The sequence below is a fragment of the Staurois parvus genome, unplaced genomic scaffold, assembly GCF_062004578.1.
Source record: "Staurois parvus isolate SC_StPar_1 unplaced genomic scaffold, SC_StPar_1.0 ptg000172l, whole genome shotgun sequence".
Taxonomy (NCBI): domain Eukaryota; kingdom Metazoa; phylum Chordata; class Amphibia; order Anura; family Ranidae; genus Staurois; species Staurois parvus.
In genome coordinates this window covers 11,829,191-11,851,510 of record NW_028317968.1, presented here as the reverse complement: position 1 = coordinate 11,851,510, position 22,320 = coordinate 11,829,191, and positions in this window count along the sequence as shown.

Genomic DNA, 22,320 nt, shown 5'->3' with positions numbered 1-22,320 from the left:
CTTCCTTAAATAAGGGCAATAATTGCCACCTGTTTTTCAAAGAATGAATGACCTCACTAATAGAACTCCACACTGCTATTATTTTGAACATGTCCCTTTCAATTAGTGATTCAATTACACAGAATCAGCAGCATGCATGTCATGACTGTTGGGTCTGTTGGATTTCTATTACTCTACTACACCTGCTAGTAAATTATTTGCCATGTAGAAATATAATTTCTACCAAAAACAGTGATCATGTTAATGATGTCTGACTGCTATTATTTTGAACACATCTGTATATATTTGAGGCTTCTTTTAGACCTTACAAATGTGTCCACTTTTACTTACCATTGCTTAAGAGCCCCTAACTATGTCTCCTATACAGACTGTTCTTTAGCCTTTGACAGGCAGCGAGGAGGTGTGGCATTACCTCCTCACCACCTGTTTAACCTTTTAAACCCCTCAATAGCACACCAGAGTGGAGCAGTTGAAGGGCAACTCTGTTCATTTGAATGGGTACTGACCACTGAGCATGATAGCTGGGGTAATTTTTGCCATGTCGCAGTACAAAGCATCATGGCCATGGCATATGTACTCCCCTTTCTGCTGACTTTGCAGCATAAGGGGGAGCGGTTGTGGTGATGGCAAAAATATGGCTTAGCTGTACGTTTTTACAGCTCCTCAAACACAAATGTAAATAAGGCCTTACATAGGAGCTGCTACCTGCACTCCTGCAGCATACACCTGGGAACCAGTTGTTAAACTAACAACCAGTCCTTTTCATTTCACTGAAGATCAGGGCATACAAAGTATGCTCATTGTATCTAGATTACATATTTTTGGGCATAGCTTGTATGTCCAAAATCCTCTAGTGGTTAGTATACTGCTATGCTGGATTACATCACTGAGTGCAGATCATGATGTCACTTCTCTATCTCTCTGCTTTGTTCTATCAGAGAACCCTTTACATCCATTAAGAAAATTGCATGACATTCTCTAAATGGCTCCCAGGCCGGACAAGTGACCAACTCCCCTCCCATGGTTTCTATGCAGCAGGACAGCACAGCACAGGATCAAGAAGACAGCAAACAGCACTGTAGAATTGCTGGCTACTACAGCAATTCTCTACTTCCACAGGCAAGGTATGGAATATGCATACTTACATTAGTTCAAGCTGGACCAATGTACTTATGCAAAAAAAACACCAGATCCATTTTTCTGATATAATGCATTTGTGAAGATTTTATAAGGATCTACAGTGCAGTGTTTTAAATTATATTATATGGAACACTGTTCATTTGCAATAAAAGTTGCTTTTGGAATGCATCACGTTGCGTTTTGTGGTGAAGTTGAACTATTATTCCTCCATACAAGTTAAAGAGAATGCAGTGTAAACACATGACATATGTATCATAATCAGACTGTGATCGCAATCCACTTTTTGCTTGAAAACACATAAATGCATAGACTTATGATGATGTATGCCTTACTTCCAAATCATGCACATGTGTAAATATCCAACAAATTCCCTATAGGGCTGTAGGGTGGACAGAAATATATGAGGCAACACCCAAATACACCACTAGAGGGAGTCTTTCACCATAATTGGTACAGATGCTTCACAATTCTTGCAAAGCCTTTTGACTTTATTTTTAACCTTTTTACTTTTAAAGCTGAAGTTTAGAACAGTTTTTTTTTTTTATACAGCACCAAAACACATTAGTTACCTGTAATGGTGTGTATCAACATTGTATGGTGAGGCATCAACAGCGAGGCTCTTACTTTACTTTCCATTCATCGTGCATCAGCATCAGAGGTTGGTCATCAGCTCTGAGGAAAGGGATTCGTCCCCGAAACGCGTCAGCCATTTGACTGCACTGACTGTGAGAACACCTTGCCCGCCGTTGTGGCCATTGTCATTTTTCTATGCTTTTTAGATACATGCTTCGTCTGTGAGTATGTTTTTATGATTTAATTCCTACAATAAACCTTGGATAATGCACTAGGTGTGTGCGCCACCTGTTTTCTCAATATCCTGTAGGCTGCGGCTTCAACTAACACTCTTCCCTTCAAGCCACCAGATACTGCCCAGAGCTGCAATATTCCAGAGCTGCGGGAGTTATAATGATCGCTGAATATGCGATGATTCCTGGACACAAAGTAAAAACTTGATTTGGTTGATTGGAATTTCTGCTAGGAGCAACAGTTCCTTTTCAGTGAAAACAAACATGTATTGATTAAATTGCCCATTAATGCAATGGATTTCTTTCATTGAAACAATTACATATTACATTGATTTATTATCCTGTTACATATTTGGCCCACCATTCATAGCACATCATTCTCCATATTATAACATGATGAATGTTTAGTGTACTTAGGATCAAATAAGGGTGTGCTAATACCTGCCAGTTGTGCAGCTAATGTTAGTCATATCCTAATGTCCACTGGAAATCAGAGCCGGATCTTGCCTATCTGATCTGGGGGCAGGGGCGGACTGACAACTCATGGGGCCCTTGGGCAATATGGGATCATGGGGCCCGTGTCCTTGCCCACACTCGAAGCACACCCAAAAAAAACTATAAAAAAGGTACCAGGGGCATTTCATGGGGCCCGCTACTGACCCCGGGTCCTCGGGCAGTACCCGAGTGTTCGAATGGTCAGTCCGCCCCTGTCTGGGGGTGCAGTAAAAATAAGCCAGGAGGCATGTCACTGCTTTTCTGTCACACAGTGTTTGCTGTATTCCTTGTTCGCACAGTGTATATCTGTATATCAAGTGTACCTATCAGGGTTCCCATCAGAGTTCCCTCTTACATCAGAGTCTAGATCACAATGCCCCCTTATATGGATTATCCCCATCAAGGTGCCCAATTACCCCCATTAGAGTGTCCCCTTACATCAAATTTCCCCATCAAAGTTTCCCATACCTCCCAACTTTTGAACTTCAGAATGAGGGACACTTGAGAGCGGAAGTGAACTGCGGCGTGCATAGCGCACTGTGGCAAAATGGGTGTGGACAAATTCTTAAGAGGGGGAGGGGTCTAAGAAGTGTGGTTAAACAATACCCAAGCTTCCTTGTCCTTGTCTCACAGACAAACCCCAGGAAATCCTTTAAAAAATTTTCATACAAAGGATTCAGGAATGCGTTACGTACAGAGCTTTGGATTCAGGAGTGCGTTTCATACAGAGTGCAGGATTTAGGAGTGCGTTTCATACAGAGTGCAGGATTCAGGAGTGCGTTTCATACAGAGTGCAGAATTCAGGAGTGCGTTACGTACAGAGTGCAGGATTCAGGAGTGCGTTTCATACAGAGTGCAGGATTCAGGAGTGCGTTTCATACAGAGTGCAGGATTCAGGAGTGCGTTTCATACAGAGTTCAGGATTCAGGAGTGCGTTTCATACAGAGTGCAGGATTCAGGAGTGCGTTTCATACAGAGTGCAGGATTCAGGAGTGCGTTTCATACAGAGTGCAGGATTCAGGAGTGCGTTTCATACAGAGTGCAGGATTCAGGAGTGCGTTTCATACAGAGTGCAGGATTCAGGAGTACGTTTCATACAGAATGCAGGATTCAGGAGTGCGTTTCATACAGAGTGCAGGATTCAGGAGTGCGTTTCATACAGAGTGCAGGATTTAGGAGTGCGTTTCATACAGAGTGCAGGATTCAGGAGTGCGTTTCATACAGAATGCAGGATTCAGGAGTGCGTTTCATACAGAGTGCAGGATTTAGGAGTGCGTTTCATACAAAGTGCAGGATTTAGGAGTGTGTTTCATACAGAGTGCAGGATTCAGTAGTGTGTTTCATACAGAGTGCAGGATTCAGGAATGCGTTACATACAGAGTGCAGGATTCAGGAATGCGTTACGTACAGAGCTTTGGATTCAGGAGTGCGTTTCATACAGAGTGCAGGATTCAGGAGTGTGTTTCATACAGAGTGCAGGATTCAGGAGTGCGTTTCATACAGAGTGCAGGATTCAGGAGTGCGTTTCATACAGAGTGCAGGATTCAGGAGTGCGTTTCATACAGAGTGCAGGATTCAGTAGTGTGTTTCATACAGAGTGCAGGATTCAGGAATGCGTTACAGAGTGCAGGATTCAGGAATGCGTTACGTACAGAGCTTTGGATTCAGGAGTGCGTTTCATACAGAGTGCAGGATTCAGGAGTGCGTTTCATACAGAGTGCAGGATTCAGTATTGTGTTTCGTACAGAGTGCAAGATTCAGGAATGCGTTACGTACAGAGTGCAGGATTCAGGAGTGCGTTTCATACAGAGTGCAGGATTCAGGAGTGCGTTTCATACAGAGTGCAGGATTCAGGAGTGCGTTTCATACAGAGTGCAGGATTCAGGAGTGCGTTTCATACAGAGTGCAGGATTCAGTATTGTGTTTCGTACAGAGTGCAAGATTCAGGAATGCGTTACGTACAGAGTGCAGGATTCAGGAGTGCGTTTCATACAGAGTGCAGGATTCAGGAGTACGTTTCATACAGAGTGCAGGATTCAGGAGCGCGTTTCATACAGAGTGCAGGATTCAGGAGTGCGTTTCATACAGAGTGCAGGATTCAGGAGTGCGTTTCATACAGAGTGCAGGATTCAGTATTGTGTTTCGTACAGAGTGCAAGATTCAGGAATGCATTACGTACAGAGTGCAGGATTCAGGAGTGCGTTTCATACAGAGTGCAGGATTCAGGAGTGCGTTTCATACAGAGTGCAGGATTCAGGAGTGCGTTTCATACAGAGTGCAGGATTCAGTATTGTGTTTCGTACAGAGTGCAAGATTCAGGAATGCGTTACGTACAGAGTGCAGGATTCAGGAGTGCGTTTCATACAGAGTGCAGGATTCAGGAGTACGTTTCATACAGAATGCAGGATTCAGGAGTGCGTTTCATACAAAGTGCAGGATTCAGTAGTGTGTTTCATACAGAGTGCAGGATTCAGGAATGCGTTACATACAGAGTGCAGGATTCAGGAATTCGTTATGTACAGAGTGCAGGATTCAGGAATGCGTTATGTACAGAGTGCAGGATTCAGGAATGAGTTACCTACAGAGCGCAGGATTCAGGAATGCGTTACGTACAGAGTGCAGGATTCAGGAGTGCATTACGTACAGAGTGCAGGATTCAGGAATTCGTTATGTACAGAGTGCAGGATTCAGGAATTCGTTATGTACAGAGTGCAGGATTCAGGAATTCGTTATGTACAGAGTGCAGGATTCAGGAATGAGTTTCATATAGAGTGCAGGATTCAGGAATGCGTTACGTACAGAGTGCAGGATTCAGGAATGCGTTGTGTACAGAGTGCAGGATTCAGGAACGCGTTACATACAGAGTGCAGGATTCAGGAGTGCCTTTCATATAGAGTGCAGGATTTAGGAGTGCGTTTCACACAGAGTGCAAGGTTCAGAAGTTAGTTAAACTGCAAAGACCAATTAAACATACACTTACAATCTAAAATCTTGATTAACAGCATACAGGAGCCAAGGCAAGAATACAGGCATCAGATGGATAACAAATGAGTGCAGCTGAGCAGGACCTGCAGCAGTGTGAACATCTAGCACAGCCAGGGATTGACAGACAAGCTGGCAGGAGTATGGCTGCAATGAGAGAGAGTGCAGCAGTCAAGACCAACCTGTGATGTTGGGGATGGGCGGGGCCAATTGGTGTCTCAGGCCCCCTTTTAAGCACAGCCCGTTCATAGGGAAACAGCTTGCATTTATACAGTGCCAACCAGGAAAAAGTTGGCAAGGGCCAGGACCAATTGGAACTGCCACATGTGCACCCACAGAAGTGTATAATTCAGGTTTTTGTACACCGCTGCGGGTGCACATGCGGCAGTTCCAGTTGGTCCTGCCCCTTGTCACAGTCTTCCCTGGCCAGCAATGTATAAATGCCGGCTGTTTGTCTATGCCGTGCTTGCTTGACAAAAGGGGTGGAGCCGCCCATCTTGACATCACAGGTTGGAGTTGACAGCTGCATGCTCTCTGTCATTATGGCTGCAAGCCCCGCTGGATTGCCCACCAGTCTCTGGCTGTGCTAGAGCTTAACACTGTTCACACTGCTGCAGGTCCTGCTCAGCTGGAATTTAGCAAATAAAGAATAGATAGAGGCATGCGGGACAAAGCCCCTGTACACAGGGACCGTGAGACAACAGTGAAAATGCAGGAAAGTCCCGGCCAATCCCGGACTGTTGGGAGGTATGGAGTTTCCCTTTACATCAAATGTCCCCATCAAAATGCCACCTTACATCAATTTCCACCATTAGAGGGCCCCTCAAATAAATTTTCCCCATCATACTTGCTCATGGATCAGTGGATGTACTCTCAGGGACCATGGGGAGGGAAGCAACTAAAATCTTGGGGGGGGGGGGCAGCATAGGCCTGCTGGTAATATTAGGGTTCACCAGGTTAGACTAGCTAAACAGTACAGGGACGATGCTTTTCCCTACTCAAGCTTCATCAGGGGTTAAAACATGTTGTATGATACCAAACTTGAAGAATACTTCAACTAAGTATTGCCAATCCCTTCACTTATGCCCCAGCTAAATGGACAATATGCATCATATTCATTAGGAAACACATTTTCAGATTGCCTCAGCAGGAACAAACAGAATTCAAAAAAATTGGGTTGAATAATCACAGGTCAAACAGAGGTAAATGATCATGGAGTTTGATTACACCTCTACTTATACCCCTAGAATTTGTAATGTTAATTAAACATATTATTATTCTTTGTCTGTACTAAACATGCAATCTTCACCTTTTCAAAACTGCCAAACTTTGACAAGTATGCTTTAGTGTTGTCTAGTTGCATTGTAACAAGTGTAATGCACTGTGATACAATTTAAAGTGGAACTACACTGTACAAACCAAAAATGCTATTTAATTAATTTTTAAAATTCAAAGCAAACTCCCCCATCCATCCATGTCTCCATGCTTTATTTTGCTGAGAAATAATTATGAAAAACACCCCCTAGCATTTCTGGCAGTGGCCATCTTGAGTAAGGGCAGATGATTCATGTACATTGAAGGAAATAAGTATTTGATCCCCTGCTGATTTTGAATGTTTGCCCACTCACAAAGAAATGATCAGTCTAAAATCGAATGGTAGGTGTATGTAACCCTGAGTGACAGAATAGCAACAAAAAATTCAAAAGAAATGCATGTCTAACAAATTATGCACTGATTTGCATGTTCATGAGGGAAATAAGTATTTGATCCCCTGTCATTCAGCAGGATTTCTGGCTACCAGGTGTCTTTCATACAGATAAAAAGCTGAGATTAGAAGCAGTCTCTTAAAAGGAGTGCTGCTAATCTCATTTTGTTACCTGTATAAAAGACACCTGTCCACAGGAGCAATCAATCAGATTCCAAACTCTCCACCATGGCAAAGCCCAAAGAGCTGTCCAAGTATGTCAGTGACAAGATTGTAGACCTACACAAGGCTGGACTGGACTACCAAACTATCGCCAAGCAGCTTCGTGAGAAGGTGACAACAGTTGGTGCAATCATTCGCAAATGGAAGAAACACAAAACAACTGTCAGTCTCCCTTTAGGGATTCTCAGATGTGAAGGGAGGCGAAGTTTGAAAGCAAGAGGATTGACCTGGCGGAGGATGGTAAACGGACCAATGAAAGAGGAGCAAATTTCATAGAGGGTACTCGTAGACGGATATTCTTGGTAGAGAGCAAAGCCTTGTCACCAGGGAGAAATTTTGGACTCACGTGGCGATGGCGATCTGCAGCCGTTTTGTACTTGGAAGCTGTCAGATGTAAATTCTTGGAAACCTCTGCCCAGATGGAATTGAGTGATCGTTGTTTATATGCAGCCGTGGGTACCGTAGAGGAGATAGGAACAGGAAATGGCACCGAAGGATGATGACCATACACCGTGAAAAAGGGGGACTCACCAGTACTGGCACTGGCATGGTAATTAAGGGCAAACTCTGCCCATGGTAGAAGGTCTACCCAATCATCCTGATGGGTCGAAATGAAGGCATGAATATAGCATTCCACGTTCTGGTTGACCCTTTCGTTTGGCCATTAGACTGCGGATGAAAAGCTGAAGAGAAGTCCAACTCGACTCCGAAGGACATGGCTAGAGCCCTCCAGAAGTGAGCTGTAAATTGAACACCTCTATCAGAAACGATGTGTGAAGGCATACCATGAAGACGGAAGATTTCCTTAATGAAGCTGGAGGCCAACATAACGGCCGAAGGAAGTCCCGGAGGTGGAGTTAGGTGGCACATTTTAGAAAACCTGTCCACAACCACCCAGATAACAGTGGAACCAGCTGAAGGGGGTAGTTCGGAAATAAAGTCCATGGAAATGCAACGCCAAGGTTCATCTGGAACAGGTAGAGGTAAAAAGGAAACCTGCTGGAGCAGACATGGAGGCCTTAGACTGCACACAAATGGAACAAGCCTGGACATATTCTTCAACATCCTTCCGCAGTGAGGGCCACCAGTAATGATGCTGCAGGAAGGCACAGGTGCGTTGTACTCCAGGATGTCCAGAAAGTTTAGAGTCATGTGCCCATTTGAGTAGCTTGGGACGAAGGGCGGGGACCACAAAGGTCTTTCTGAGTGGGATGCGTTTAGGCTGAAGATGAGTGGTGGCTAGGATACAATTGGCAGAAATGATAGGCTCCGGTTCAATATGACACTCAGAGTCAGCACTGTCAAATGATCTGGACAAGGCATCCGCACGGGCATTTTTGGAACTGGGCCGGAAGGTAATGTCGAAATTAAATCTGGCAAAGAAGAGAGCCCATCGTGCTTGTCTGAGGTTCAAACGCCGGGTGAACTGGAGATACTGGAGGTTCTTATGATCAGTAGAATTCAAAATGCGATGTGGGGATCCCTCCAGCAGATGTCACCATTCCTGCAGTGCCAGCTTTATCGCCAGAAATTCCCGATCACCAATAGTGTAATTCTTTTCAGCATCCAAAAATTTCTTAGAGAAGAAGGCACAAGGATGGAGCTTACCATCATGCATTTGAAGCAGAACGGCCCCCACTCCCAAAGATGAAGCATCTACTTTCAAGAAAAAAGGCTGAAAAATGTCCGGACGCATGAGAATCGATGCAGAGAGAAAGGCGAATTTTAGTCTGAGGAATGCGTTGACTGCCTCAGAAGGCCAGGTTCTGGCGTTGGAACCCTTTCGAGTCAAAGAAGTAACTGGGGCCACCAGCGAAGAACAGTCAGGAATGAACTGGCAATAGAAGTTAGTGAATCCCAAGAAGCACTGTGTGACTTTCAACCCAGAGGGCTGAGGCCAGTTTGAGATGGCTTGGAGTTTGGCAGGATCCATAAGCAGCCCTTTATCCGTGAATATGTAGCCTAGAAAAGGAACCTGGGTTTGTTCGAAGAGACACTTCAACTTTGCATACAGGCGTTGGTCCCGAAGACGTAGGATAACAGTACACACGTGCTGACGATGAGTTTCTACTTCTGGAGAAAAAATGAGTATGTCATCCAGATAGACAATGACACAAACATACAGAAGATCAGAAAAAATGTAATTAACAAATTTCTGAAAGACGGCTGGGGCATTACAAAAGCCAAAGGGCATTACAAGATATTCATAATCCCTCTTTCTGGTATTGAAAGCTGTTTTCCACTCATCACCCTCACGGATCCTAACCAGATTGTATGCTCCACGAAGATCTAGCTTAGTGAAAATTCGAGCATCTCGGAGTCTGTCAAAGAGTTCAGAAATCAGAGGTAAAGGGTACCGATTCTTAATGGTGATAGCATTGAGACCTCTATAATCAATGCAGGATCGTAGTGTACCATCTTTTTTCTCCACAAAGAAGAAGCCAGCCCCAGCAGGAGAATTGGACTTACGGATAAATCCTTTCTGCAGATTCTCCTGGACGTATTCAGACGTGGCTTGAGTCTCAGGAATGGAGAGAGGGTAAACTTTACCTCGTGGTGGAGAAGACCCAGGTTGGAGGTCAATAGCACAATCATAGGAACGGTGAAGGGGCAAACAGTCAGCAGCTTTCTTACAAAAGACATCTTGGAAGGCCTGATAGTGCGGAGGGAGTATCGGAGAGGTGATGACCTCAGCCAAGGGTACACACCTAGGAGGACACACTTTAGGGAGACAAGTCTGATGGCATTGTGACCCCTACGACAATACTTGGCCAGAGTTCCAGTCAAGATAGGGTGAATGTTTCTGCAACCATGGAAGTCCCAGAATGATGGGACTTGAAGACTTAGGAAGGAGATTTCCTAACGATGAAGAACGCCCACATGCATAGTTATGCTGTTAGTTTGAAAGTGTAGAGGTCCTAAGGCCAAGGTAGAGCCATCAACTGCAGATACTGATAAGGGTGTCATCAAGGGAACAAGAGGAATGCCCAATTCAGCGGGCAAGGATTGTTTGATGAAATTTCCGGCTGCCCCAGAGTCGACATACGCCGAAACCTGATAGGAGTTCAGAGCCCAATGGATGGAGACAGGTATAACAAAGGAGGCGGAGTTCAGGTTCTGGTCTAGATCTCCTCCCTCAAAGTGACCTAGACCTGAGAGTTTCCCGGACAGACTGAACAAGACTTAATTGCATGATCCTTAGCCCCACAGTAAAGACATAGACCAAGTCTTAGGTGACACGATCGCTCTTGTGGAGTGAGGCGTGTTCGGACTAACTGCATTGGTTCCTCGGAAGTCGGCCCAGCTGCGGAGGTAGGTGGTTCAGGGTATTTTTGGAAAACAGGAGCAAACAAACCCACTTGGGAGTGACGTGGACCAGATTTTCCAGATCTCGTTCCTGGAAGCAGACATCAATTTGGATGCTAAGAGCAATCAAGTCATCCAGGATGGTCAGTATGTTTCTTCCGGCTAATTTGTCCTTAATACGGTCCACTAGACCTTGCCAAAAGGTTGTAGAAAGGGCCTCATTATTCCATGCAATCTCCGAAGCCAAGGTGCGAAACTGAACTGCATACTGACCAACCGTCATGCTACCTTGGCGTAGCGGAAGGAGCAGATGAAGTCCTGCCGGGCACATCGAAGATTTTCCGGAAAGCTTGCTGGAAGGCTGGGAGACTGGAGATAGTGTGGTCTTGATGCTCCCACAGTGGTGAGGCCAAAGCCAGTGCTTCACCTGAAAGGAGGGAAATCATGTATGCCACCTTGGAATGATCTTTAGGGAAATGATCGGCTGCTAGTTCAAAATGAATAGAGCACTGATTGATGAAGCCTCGACAAGCTTTGGGATCACCAGAGAAGTGAGGCGGTGGAGGCAGCTGGAGTCTCGAAGGATGGTGTTACTCTTGGGGAAAGGCGGAAGGTGGAACAGCAGGAACTGGAGCAGGGACTGGAACAGAAGCCGAAGCAGAGGGTGAGGAAGTGGACACAGCCTGTAGCTGATTCAACTGGGAGGAGAGTTCCTGCAGACAGTGCATAATTTGTTCTTGATAGGCCTGCTGGACATTGTCTCTCTGCGCCAAACAAAAGTTGTTCCAGGAGAGGCTGCAGTGTCTCAGAGGAGCTCATGGCCTGAGCAAACTGTCAGCACCTGTGGTAGTGAGCTCTTTTGATCCACAACTTGGGGTTCCCCAGGGCGCAGAGTCTAAGCCCCAGCCTGCTTGTTCACCAGGGCCCTTGATGGTGGGGATGGACTTGAAGCAGGCTGAGACCAGGTCACGGCCCCCAGGTACACCCAGCTGAGGTAGAGGAGACCGCTAGCGGGAGCAGGATACAACAGGAGAAGACACAGGGAATCCAGTAGGCAAGCCGAGGTCAGGACAGGCGGAAAACAAGCAAGGTCAGGAACAAAGCCGGGGTCAGTACACAATATAGGATTCACAGTAGAAACACAAGGGAACGCCAACAACTAAGACATTGCTCAGGCAAAGTGGGCTAGACTGAGCATGTCTTATATAGACAAGCAAACTAGGAGGCGGGCCAGGAAGTGATGAAAGGGAAGGACATAAAACCCAGAGGATAGCAGATGACGCCCACAGGTGAGCACAGGCAAACACACATGTGAAGGAATCAGGAGCAACAAGGAGGTAAGAATAAACAAACAAGAGGCTGCAGGCCAACTTGTGACACTATTTGCTGAGAGACATGTTGAGTCAATAGAAGAATTTATTTTTTTACCACAAGTTGTTGAAAAATGACAAAAAAAAAATTTATTTTTTTTTTTACACAAAATTGTCTCTTAAATGGTTTATAGCTCACAGATGCCATGGGTATATGTGGAATTACTCTCCAAAATACATTCCGCTACTTCTCCCAAGTATGGGGGTACCACATGTGAGAGATTTTTTTGGCAGTCTAGCCAAGTGCAGGATGCCAATAAAGCACCTTTAGGCTTTTAAAGGGCTTTATTTCCTCATTACACTTCCAGACTACCTATCACAGTTTCGGAGGCCATGAAATGCCAGGATAGCACCAAACCCCTCCAAATGACCCCTTTTTGGAAAGTAGACACCCCAAAGAATTTTATAAGAAGCATGTTGAGTATTTTTCAGATCTCGTTTGTTGCCACATGTTTTTGGAAAAAGAAGAAAACAAAAACATATTTTTTCTTTTTTTTTATATTTAAAAAAAAAATAGATCTGCAAAATACTTACCATGGTCCTTTTTAAATTCCTTGGGGTGTCTACTTTCCAAAAAGGTGTCATTTGGGGGGGAGGGGGTTTGGTGCTATCCTGGCATTTCAGGGCCTCCGAAACTGTGGTGGGTAGTGAGGAAGTGAAATGAGGAAGTTATGCACCTTCAGGCTTTCAAAGTGGTCATTGGATTTCAGGCGCCTTGACGTGACTAGGCTCCCAAAAAGTCTCACACGTGGTATCCCCATACTCGTTAGAAGTAGCAAAATGTATTTTGGGGTGTAATTCCACATATACCCATGGCTTGTGTGAGAAAGTTATCATTTAAATGACAACTTTCTGTAAAAAAAAAAAGTTTTTGTCATTTTCCAAAAACTTGTGGACAAAAAAATAAATCTTCCATGGACTCAATATGCCTCTGAGCAGATAGATTAGTGTGTCTACTTTCCAAAAAGGGGTCATTTGGGGGTGTTTGTACTGTCCTGGTATTTTAGCACCTAAAGAAATGTGATGGGCAGTCAGAAAGTAAAAGCTGTGTAAATTCCATTATTTATGCCATAGTTTGTAGATTATTATTATTATACAGTATTTATATAGCACCAAAGGGTTTGCTCAGTGCTGTACATTAGCGAGGGGAACAGAACATGAGACAATACAGTACAATACAATAATGAGGGGTTCGAGGGCCCTGCTCTTTCAAGCTTACAATCTAGGAATGCTATAACTTTTACACAAAGCAATCAATATACACTTATTGGAATTTTTTAAACCAAAAACATGCAGCCAAATACATTTTGGCCTAAATTTATGACGAAATTGGAGTTTTTTTGGATATTTTTATGACAGAAATGAGAAAATATTAATAAATAATAAACAGTGCAGCGCTAAACCTCAAATATATAAATACAAAAATATAAATAAAAAATATAAAATATATATATGCAATAAATCAGTGCAATGTGCAAAAAAGGTTAAATATAAAGTGCAACACGTGTATTCCCCACGGGAATAATCAAAGTTTCAAAGTGATCACAGCAATCAAGTTGTCAGAAAATCACTCAAAGTAAAAATCACCACACAATGTAAACAAGTCCATATATATAGTGTCCAAAACAGAATCTTCATGCATGTGATGCCAAGTGTTCACACTGTGTAAATCCAAAAGTGGCTACAGTGGCCCCTCACCTCCTTACATTGACCCTGCAGGGTCAGCTCGCCTTAGGATAAAACACCACTCAGATGTATCACAGGATCCTCCCCAGAAATATACACTCTGTCAGCAGCTTCCTCTCTGGTTCATGTACAAACAGAAAGCTTTCATAGTGTAAAACTGCAATTTATTGAATAAAACTCATATAAAAAAAATGCCCACTCACATATAAATTCTTCTTTCACATGGCTCATATACTGTACCTCATGCTATGAATGCCTTGCATGGGTATTTGATATAGGGATTTCAAATATGGCCGCCACGCCGGAAATGACGTCACCGCGCTCCCAGAATCCTCCTAGCGTTGCGTCACGCTAGACATGTGACTTCCTCAGGGTTCCCACTTTTGGATTTACACAGTGTGAACACTTGGCATCACATGCATGAAGATTCTGTTTTGGACACTATATATATGGACTTGTTTACATTGTGTGGTGATTTTTATTTTGAGTGATTTTCTGACAGTTTGATTGCTGTGATCACTTTGAAACTTTGATTATTCCCGTGGGGAATACACGTGTTGCACTTTATATTTAACCTTTTTTGCACATTGCACTGATTTATTGCATATATATATATTTTATATTTTTTATTTATATTTATGTATTTAAATATTTGAGGTTTAGCGCTGCACTGTTTATTATTTATTGTCATTTTACTCACTTTGGTAGGAGGTTAAGTGTCAGCAGCTATAGGGATAGGGCTCCATTTTTAGCGCAGGAAGTCTGTTCTTCATTATTATAATGAGAAAATATTGTTTTTTTTAAAAATATAAAAAAAATAAAAAGCGCACAAGTGATAAAATACCACCGAAAGAAAGCTCTATTTGTGTGAAAAAAGGACATAAATTTAATTTATGTACCGTATTGCATGACTGTGCAATTCTCAGTTAAAATAGTGTAGCGCTTTATAGCAAAAAATGGCGTAAATTGCAGTATTTATACCATAGTTTGTAGATGCTATAACTTTCACACAAAGTAATCACTATGCACTTATTGGAATTATTTTTACCAAAAATATGTAGCAGAATACATTTTGGCCTAAATTTATGACTAACTTTGAGTTTACTATTTATTTTTTATAGCCGAAAGTAAAAAATATAATTTTTCTTCAAAATTTTTAGTCTTTATTTGTTTATAGTGTGAAAAATAGCGTGCACAGGTGATCAAATACCACCGAAAGAAAGCTCTATTTGTGTAAAAAAAAAAAGGACGTAAATTTCATTTGGGTACAGCATTGCATAACCGTGCAATTATCAGTTGAAATAGTGCAGTGCCGAATAGTAAAGAGGCCTGGTCATTGACGGGGGTAAATCCTCTGGATGGCAAGCGGTTAACAGCCAGCTACCGTGCAATAAATTGCTGCTTGAAAATATGCGTTAATTACTGCAGTATCTATATTTTTCCCCGTGAGCTATTTACCACAAAATTCTTAGTGAACTGCACATTTGCAAAAGATTTACTGCATGCGCTATTTTACTGAATTTTCTCAGTTGTTATTTAGCTCTTAGCGAATTGATCCCATTGTGGTTAAAATATATTAGCATTTGGGTAAAGTGACCATTATGAAGTAATGAGAATGGTGAAATACTAAATCATTTCTGATATTTGAGGGCAAAATAATTCTGAAAATGTTCAGATGAGAAGGCAGAAGTTATAGTTGCTAAGAGTTCTCAGTCGGTGTTAGAGAATGGGGAGTTAATGGATCTTCCGCCATCATGCATGGCCTGAATTGCATTTACAAAAGTGCCTCTGATAGTCATTTATATTTGATTTTCCTCGGAGATTCATTTTATATGATTAAATATTCAAATAGAGCCTGAACATGTCTATGATGAAGGGAAGCTACTATGTTTCTATTTGTGGCTGCATATGCCTTTTAGCTTAATGTGCATATCATTTTAAATTGTTTGAGAATGGCTTAGGAGTTAAAAATAACTTATTTAAAAGATAAATGTACTTAAAAAAAAGGCAGACAACCCCCTCAGATTCAGACTTAAGGTGAACTGAGCTCTCTGGCTTACACTCTGCAACTTAAAATGGTTGTAAACATCAGACATGAAATATGATCAAAGCATATCCCTCTATAGCACCTGTGTCAAACAGAAGGTCCACGGGCTGAATCTGGCCCACCAGGCCGTTTCTTGTGGCCCTCACCCCTCTCCAACATCTACAGCACCTCCTTTTTCTCTGCCCCCACCTTGCCTCAGCTGTCGGCAGCAGAGATGAGGACAGAACTCCTTCTCCAGATCCTGTGATTCTCTGTGCAGCCGCAGCAACCCCTGGTCATAGGATTCAGCAGACTCTAGCAGCTGACTCCAGCTCACCTCCAGACCCTACACTTTCTGCTTTCCAGCTCTGCCATCAGCTTCTCCGCGGCAGTAAACCTCTGTGACCAAGTGTCGGTGGGTGGGGCGAAACACATCAGAGGGCGTGGTCAGAACGGCAGCTGAGGCCATTCCTCAACATTGGACAACTGGGGTTGGTTGAGCAGCGCCCATCCCTTCACTGGTATTGTCTGACACCGCAATCGCTCGGACTCATGCTCACTTGCCAGTGGGGTGATCTTTTTCCTTCCATCCATAGCTTGGCGCATCGCCATAAGGTATACTTTTCACTATCCTACTATACTACTGTGAGAGGAGAGAAGCACACACAGCAGCTATGCCCGCCCCTCCCTTCCGCTGCCCATTCACAGAAGCTTTTTTTTTTTTTGTGAATGACGTTACATAATATAAAGACTTCTGTGATTAGGCCAGATGAGGAGAAGGGTGAGCATAGCAGCTGCATAAACTCTACTGTTGAAGATGCTGAGACTTGAAGGTCCAGCGTCAGGCTCCCAGAACTAGAGATACCTGTCTTCTGGAAGCTCTATAAACTTGTTAAATGTTGATACTAGAGATAAGTCCAGGAGGTGTAATGCACTGTGTTGGACTTAACTCATAGTGTGCCTTCACTTTTTTTTTATTTCCAAAGGAGCTGAATTCCTGGAGTTCAGCTTTAAAAAGGCCCTAATGGGTACATGGCCAGAAATGATAAGCATGGACAACTGCTAGGACAAATATTAAAGTAACCCTGTCATGAGAAAAGTACAAGAGCTGCTATTGCTGGCTCTTGTTTGAAAATGGTATGTGTCTTGAGTCAATAGTATCGAGTAACAGACCCAAAGCACATGTGCCATAAATAATTGTCAGAATTCCTTATACTTTCAGTTCCAGTTCAGTGACTCAGACATCAGTGAAGATAAAGCACCAGCATGATAGTCAGGGGTCGCTCACATATGTGACTAATGTAGCCACTTCTCTGAAAACCGTTCCACGATGAATCGTTTTTTAGAGAGCAATTGACAGGTAGTGAGCATGTGATATGTTGCCTCCTCACAGCCTATTTACCCTCAAAACGCTGTACTGCCACGCTACACCCACGTGCAAATAAGGAAGGCCCCAATTGCTTGATTGGGTTCCATTCAGTGGTGGTACTGCTGGCTGAAAGCAACATGCTATATCGTCTGATTTTACCTGCTCTTGGCTGCTCTTGTGAACGAGCTCTCCGTAAAATAATATTCTTAATGAACAGACTTTAGTTAACAAGGACAACCACAATACTTTTCTCATGACGGAGTTTCTTCTACCAGTCTGATTCTGTCCATGGAAATTATACCTAGTAGGCAACCATATAATATTCAGGGTGGATGCTAGACTATTTTGTGACCTAGGTAAGACCAGCTACTTACCCCCCTCCCCCCCCCAAAAAAAAGTAAAACAGTAGAAAATATGAAATCAACAAAACATGAAACTGCTACATTTCTTTTGATTTTCAAAAATAAGTGCCATAAGATGCCATCTGCACCAATATTAAAGACAAAATCAGTGTCACGGATGGACTGTATCTGTGGTTGGCAGTGTCAATGAGTGGAGGAGGATGGATCCACACTCACGACAAATCACAGGCTGGAATTCCCAGGCAATGGGGGGAGATAAAATGCTGTGATAGAAGGCGGCCCAACCCACACACACACAGAGAACACCTGAACTGAGCAATCCCACAGAGTGACAGACCCGACACAACACACCACAACCATCACTGACACAGATCAGCAGGACCAACAGGCACTAGAAGAGCAGGCTGTGGGATCGTGATGATGTCATCACTCACTGACACATTGCGAGTGTGATGGCTGGCAGGCCGGGTCACACTCACACAGACACGAGACAACAGAGTTAGACTTATTACCTTCCTCCGCAGGCAGAGTTCCACCTACACTGATGAATGGGAAGAGAAGGGCTGGAACTCCACAGTGATCAGCAGCCACCAGCCAGCTTGCAGTAAGGGACTGAGTCGGGAAGATGAACACTGGAAGGAGCAGCTGCTCAGCTACTACACTGGCCCCAGAGACCCGGCATCTTCCTCTGTCCTTTCTTCCTCCCCTCAGCTGAAGGATCATTCATGACGTGGCAGTGTCCCACGCACTGCCGGCCTGTTTTGTGCCCAGGCGCCCCTAGGTGTCAGTGCAGCCTAGGCGGCTGCCTAGTTTGCCAAGTGGAAGCACCGGTCCTGATAATACTGTCTTGGAGGTCAAACCTCTGTGCATTGTGTTATGTATTGTGTATTTTCGACGACACTGAAATGGTTAAGTTTTTTGCATATTAGGAGAAATGAAACGTCCCTATTGTGTTTAGGCAGTGAATTTAAACATGTTTGGGATAAACAAATGTCTATACTTAGACATAAAAATGCCTTGAAGTGGGCCCCCTTTCACCAGTGGCGTCACCAAGGTTGGTGTCATCTGGTGCGGTAAAACATGCTGTCCCCCCCTCCCAATAATTTTTGCGATATGTATTTGGTGTGTCATTAATTTTGCACTGACATTCACAGCAGATTGCAAAGGCAGTGCAACTGGAATGTGGTGTGGGAAGCTGCAGGGGGAAAGTGGCTTTCACGAACCGCATTCTAGTGTGAAAGACCCTAAAACTGTGAAGCAGTCCTTTGGAACCCAGGATAGTGGAGCAGTGAACTCTCTAAGGGCCTGTCCATACTGGTATGGGGTGCGGGAAGCCTCTGTTCCTTGCATGCATCCCATACTGCATTTTAAACTCACTGCCCTTGCGATCTGCAGCGGGTGTCAATGCATAGTTCAGGATAGCCCAAATGTAGGTTGCAACTGCAGTGCATTTACCCAAACTGGATCACATGGTACAGAAGTTCCATGCAATCCAGTTGTAATGCATTTACAAATATAGTGAATGCACTGCTTTTGGTGTGGTACGGTGTGATTTCAGCCCATTTGAGATGAATAGGCTGAAATTGCACTGCACCGCACCGTACTAGGATCACATGTGAATCGCACAGGAATGCGTTAATGTGTGATTCATAGTGTGAATAGGCCCTCAAACTGTGAAAAGTAAAGAACCCAGTTCAAAAAGGTACATTATAGGTTATGACTAGGGCTTTTTAGCCGAAATGCGTTAACCCATTGTATTTTTATGTAATTTTTTGTGGTCTTTTCAATAAAGAGAAAGATTTTAGCGCAGTGGTGGTCGTGCGGATCTTTTTCCTATTCCAGTTCAAAAAGAGCCTTAAACAACAACTATCAGGCACTCACAAACAGACAAGCGATTATTCTTAAAAACAAAAGTGTGGGGAAGATGACACAGTGCATCCAATCACAGTTTGAATGGGGAAGAGAGCCAGCTGGAGCAGACAGAGGGGACCTATCACCGCTTGGAGCTGAGACAACAGAGTCTTCATGCTACACCGACTGCTGTCAAAGTCCCGCCTCCTGGATCGGCTCCTATAATGGACAGCACAATGGTCCAGTGCCAGGAAATTGGACCAGTGTGCCGTCTATCATAGGAGCCAGACAAGGATGAGGGAAGGAGGAGGGACCTTGTTTGACAATGGCTGGCATTAAGGCTCCAAGCTGTGTGACAGCAGGAGATCCCCTCTCTGTCTGCTCCAGCCGGATCTTATCCCATTCAAACTGAAATCGATACATTGTGTCATCTTCTCCAGTTTTGATTAACAAATGATCGCTACTCCACCGCTTCTGCAGGCTCTCTATGTCTGCTGCGGAAGCGGTGCAGCTTTTCAGGGGGCATCAGAATGGCCTGGGGGGCAATTGGCGCAGTCCGGCCATGGTGTCACCTGGATGCGGTCTGCACCTCCCGCACCCCCCTATTGACGCCACTGCCTTTCACACTGTGTGGGTTAAATGCTTGTTACATCTAGAGATGAGGAGACTACATTATTTACCTTACCCCTATTCTGATGCTTTCCTCTTCCCCTCTGATGCTCAGGGCTCTAAGAGGTCCTTTAGCATCATTTCATACAATGCAGGGCTACTGATGAAAGTGGAAGAGGCAGGAGTGTGACCGTGGCCTTGAGAACCTTAGAGAGGAGGCTTCGTGGGACCAGTCACTTTACTGGAGGGACCTTGCTGGAGAGAGAAATAAGGTAAGTAATACGCCGTATTTATTATTATTATACAGGATTTATATAGCGCCAACAGTTTGCGCAGCGCTTTACAAAATGAAGGTAGACATTACAGTTACAATACAATTTGGTACAAGAGGAAACAGAGGGCCCGGCTCATTAGAGTTTACAATCTAAGAGGAAGGGTTGAGTGATACAAAAGGTAATAGCTGTGGGGGGATGAGCTGATGGAGGAAATAAATGGCAGTTTACTAGGTAGAAGCAAGATAGGCTTCTTTAAAGAGAGGTTTTCATGGATTGTCTAAAGGTGGATAGATTAGGAGATAGCCGGGCAGATTGGGGTAGGGAGTTCCATAGGATGGGTTAAGCTCAGGAGAAGTCCTGGAGGCGAGCATGGGACGAAGTGACAAAGGAAATAGAGAGCAGAAGGTCTTATTTTTCTACTTCTGGGGAAAACAAGCATTTAACCCTTGCATTGGGGGAGTTGGGGGGGGGATTAAGGGTCAAGGAATCAAGAGGTCACCAGGCGTGCGGTTGTTGCTGTGTTGTTTGCATCTGCCCGTTTCTGACTGTGCACCTCAACACCAAACAGAACAAGTGGAATGCATGCCATCTTAAATCACCAGATTTCATCATTACATTTTAAACTTTTTTGGTAGATAATGAAGATTTATAATAGTGAAGCTGGTCAATTCCAAAATCCAGGGACATTTCTATGGCTGACCACGTGTCAGGGATTGGTGTAGGATTACCAACATTCCTATAATAAAATAAGGAATTAGGATGGAGTTTGATGGGATATGAAAACCTACATAATACCAGTCTGTGCTGAATTCCTGTGCAGACCTCACAGCTAATGTATTTCTTTACTTTTGGGATTTAATGGATGAATGAGCCAGCAGAATTTTATTGAGAATTAGGACTGACAATTGAGTTATATTGTACATTCTCTTTTGGATGTGATGTACTGTAGGTTGGAGGCAGAGCTCCTGACCCACAGCATACTCAAGTCATTCCAGTTGTTCTCACTATCCTTATACTTGTCTGAAGTCAGTGTCATGCTGTTATTTATATTGGTTCTGTGGTACCTGTCACTGCTCCACCACCTCTTGTGTGACTATGAAGGGAATGCTTCTTCCCATTGGCTCCTTTGGGGATAGGGGAAGCTGAGGACAAGCAGTAGTCTCTGGTGCAGGCTCACTAGCAGGTTGATTTTTACAATTTGCTTAACATGCTTCCTTGTTCTCTAAGCTACAAATACATTCTATAGTGTAGTTAATAAAGACAAACATCTGCAGTTTCTGAGTCTATACTACACCCTTCGCCCCCTCATCAGCCCTGCCTTTCGTCCTCCCCACTACACTCCCAGCCTCTAAGGCTACCACCTTTTGTTAGGAAAAATACACCACAGCGGGCATAGCTTATTTCTTACGGGCACGACCTTGTAGAGGGTGTGTCTCATGACATAGATGTATGATGTACCTGCCACGATCACCAACTTTCTTGAACCTGTGCCACTGATCTAAATATGTGCACCCTTACTGGTAGAACCCACCTTGCATATCTGTGCTCCCAGAAGTTTCTACCTTCTACATGTGTAGACCTATAAATTTCATGTTCATTTCTTACATATTGTAACTAGACAATGTATGTAAATCAGGGTGTGTACAATTCCCAGCTCTCTGTTCGACTTGGAGCCTGTGAGAAACATCAATACTGTTAACAGGACAGTGCTGCAGATGGTGAAATATGTACTGAGAATCCAGGACAAAACTGAAATTTAACAAATCCTCTATGCATACCAGGATTCCCACACAATAAATGTATGAGTATTATAGGAAACAGTTCTCACAACAGTGTATTCAACATTCAAATAGAATAAAAGTCTTTATCATCTTGTATAGAGAAGTTTCCTCCTGCCTGGGTGCTCAAAGAAACATAAAAAGGATTCACCACTAGTGAGGAACCTTCACCTTCAGCCTTTCACCTGATGGATAGACCTACTGAACTTTGGTCTAATCACGCTTTTAACCCTATTATCCCTGGGTTATGGGAGTATCCTTCATGTTTAAGTCCTCCAAAATTCCAATACGAGCAGATCATTGGTTATATAAAAAGAAATGCTAAAATAGTGTGTACC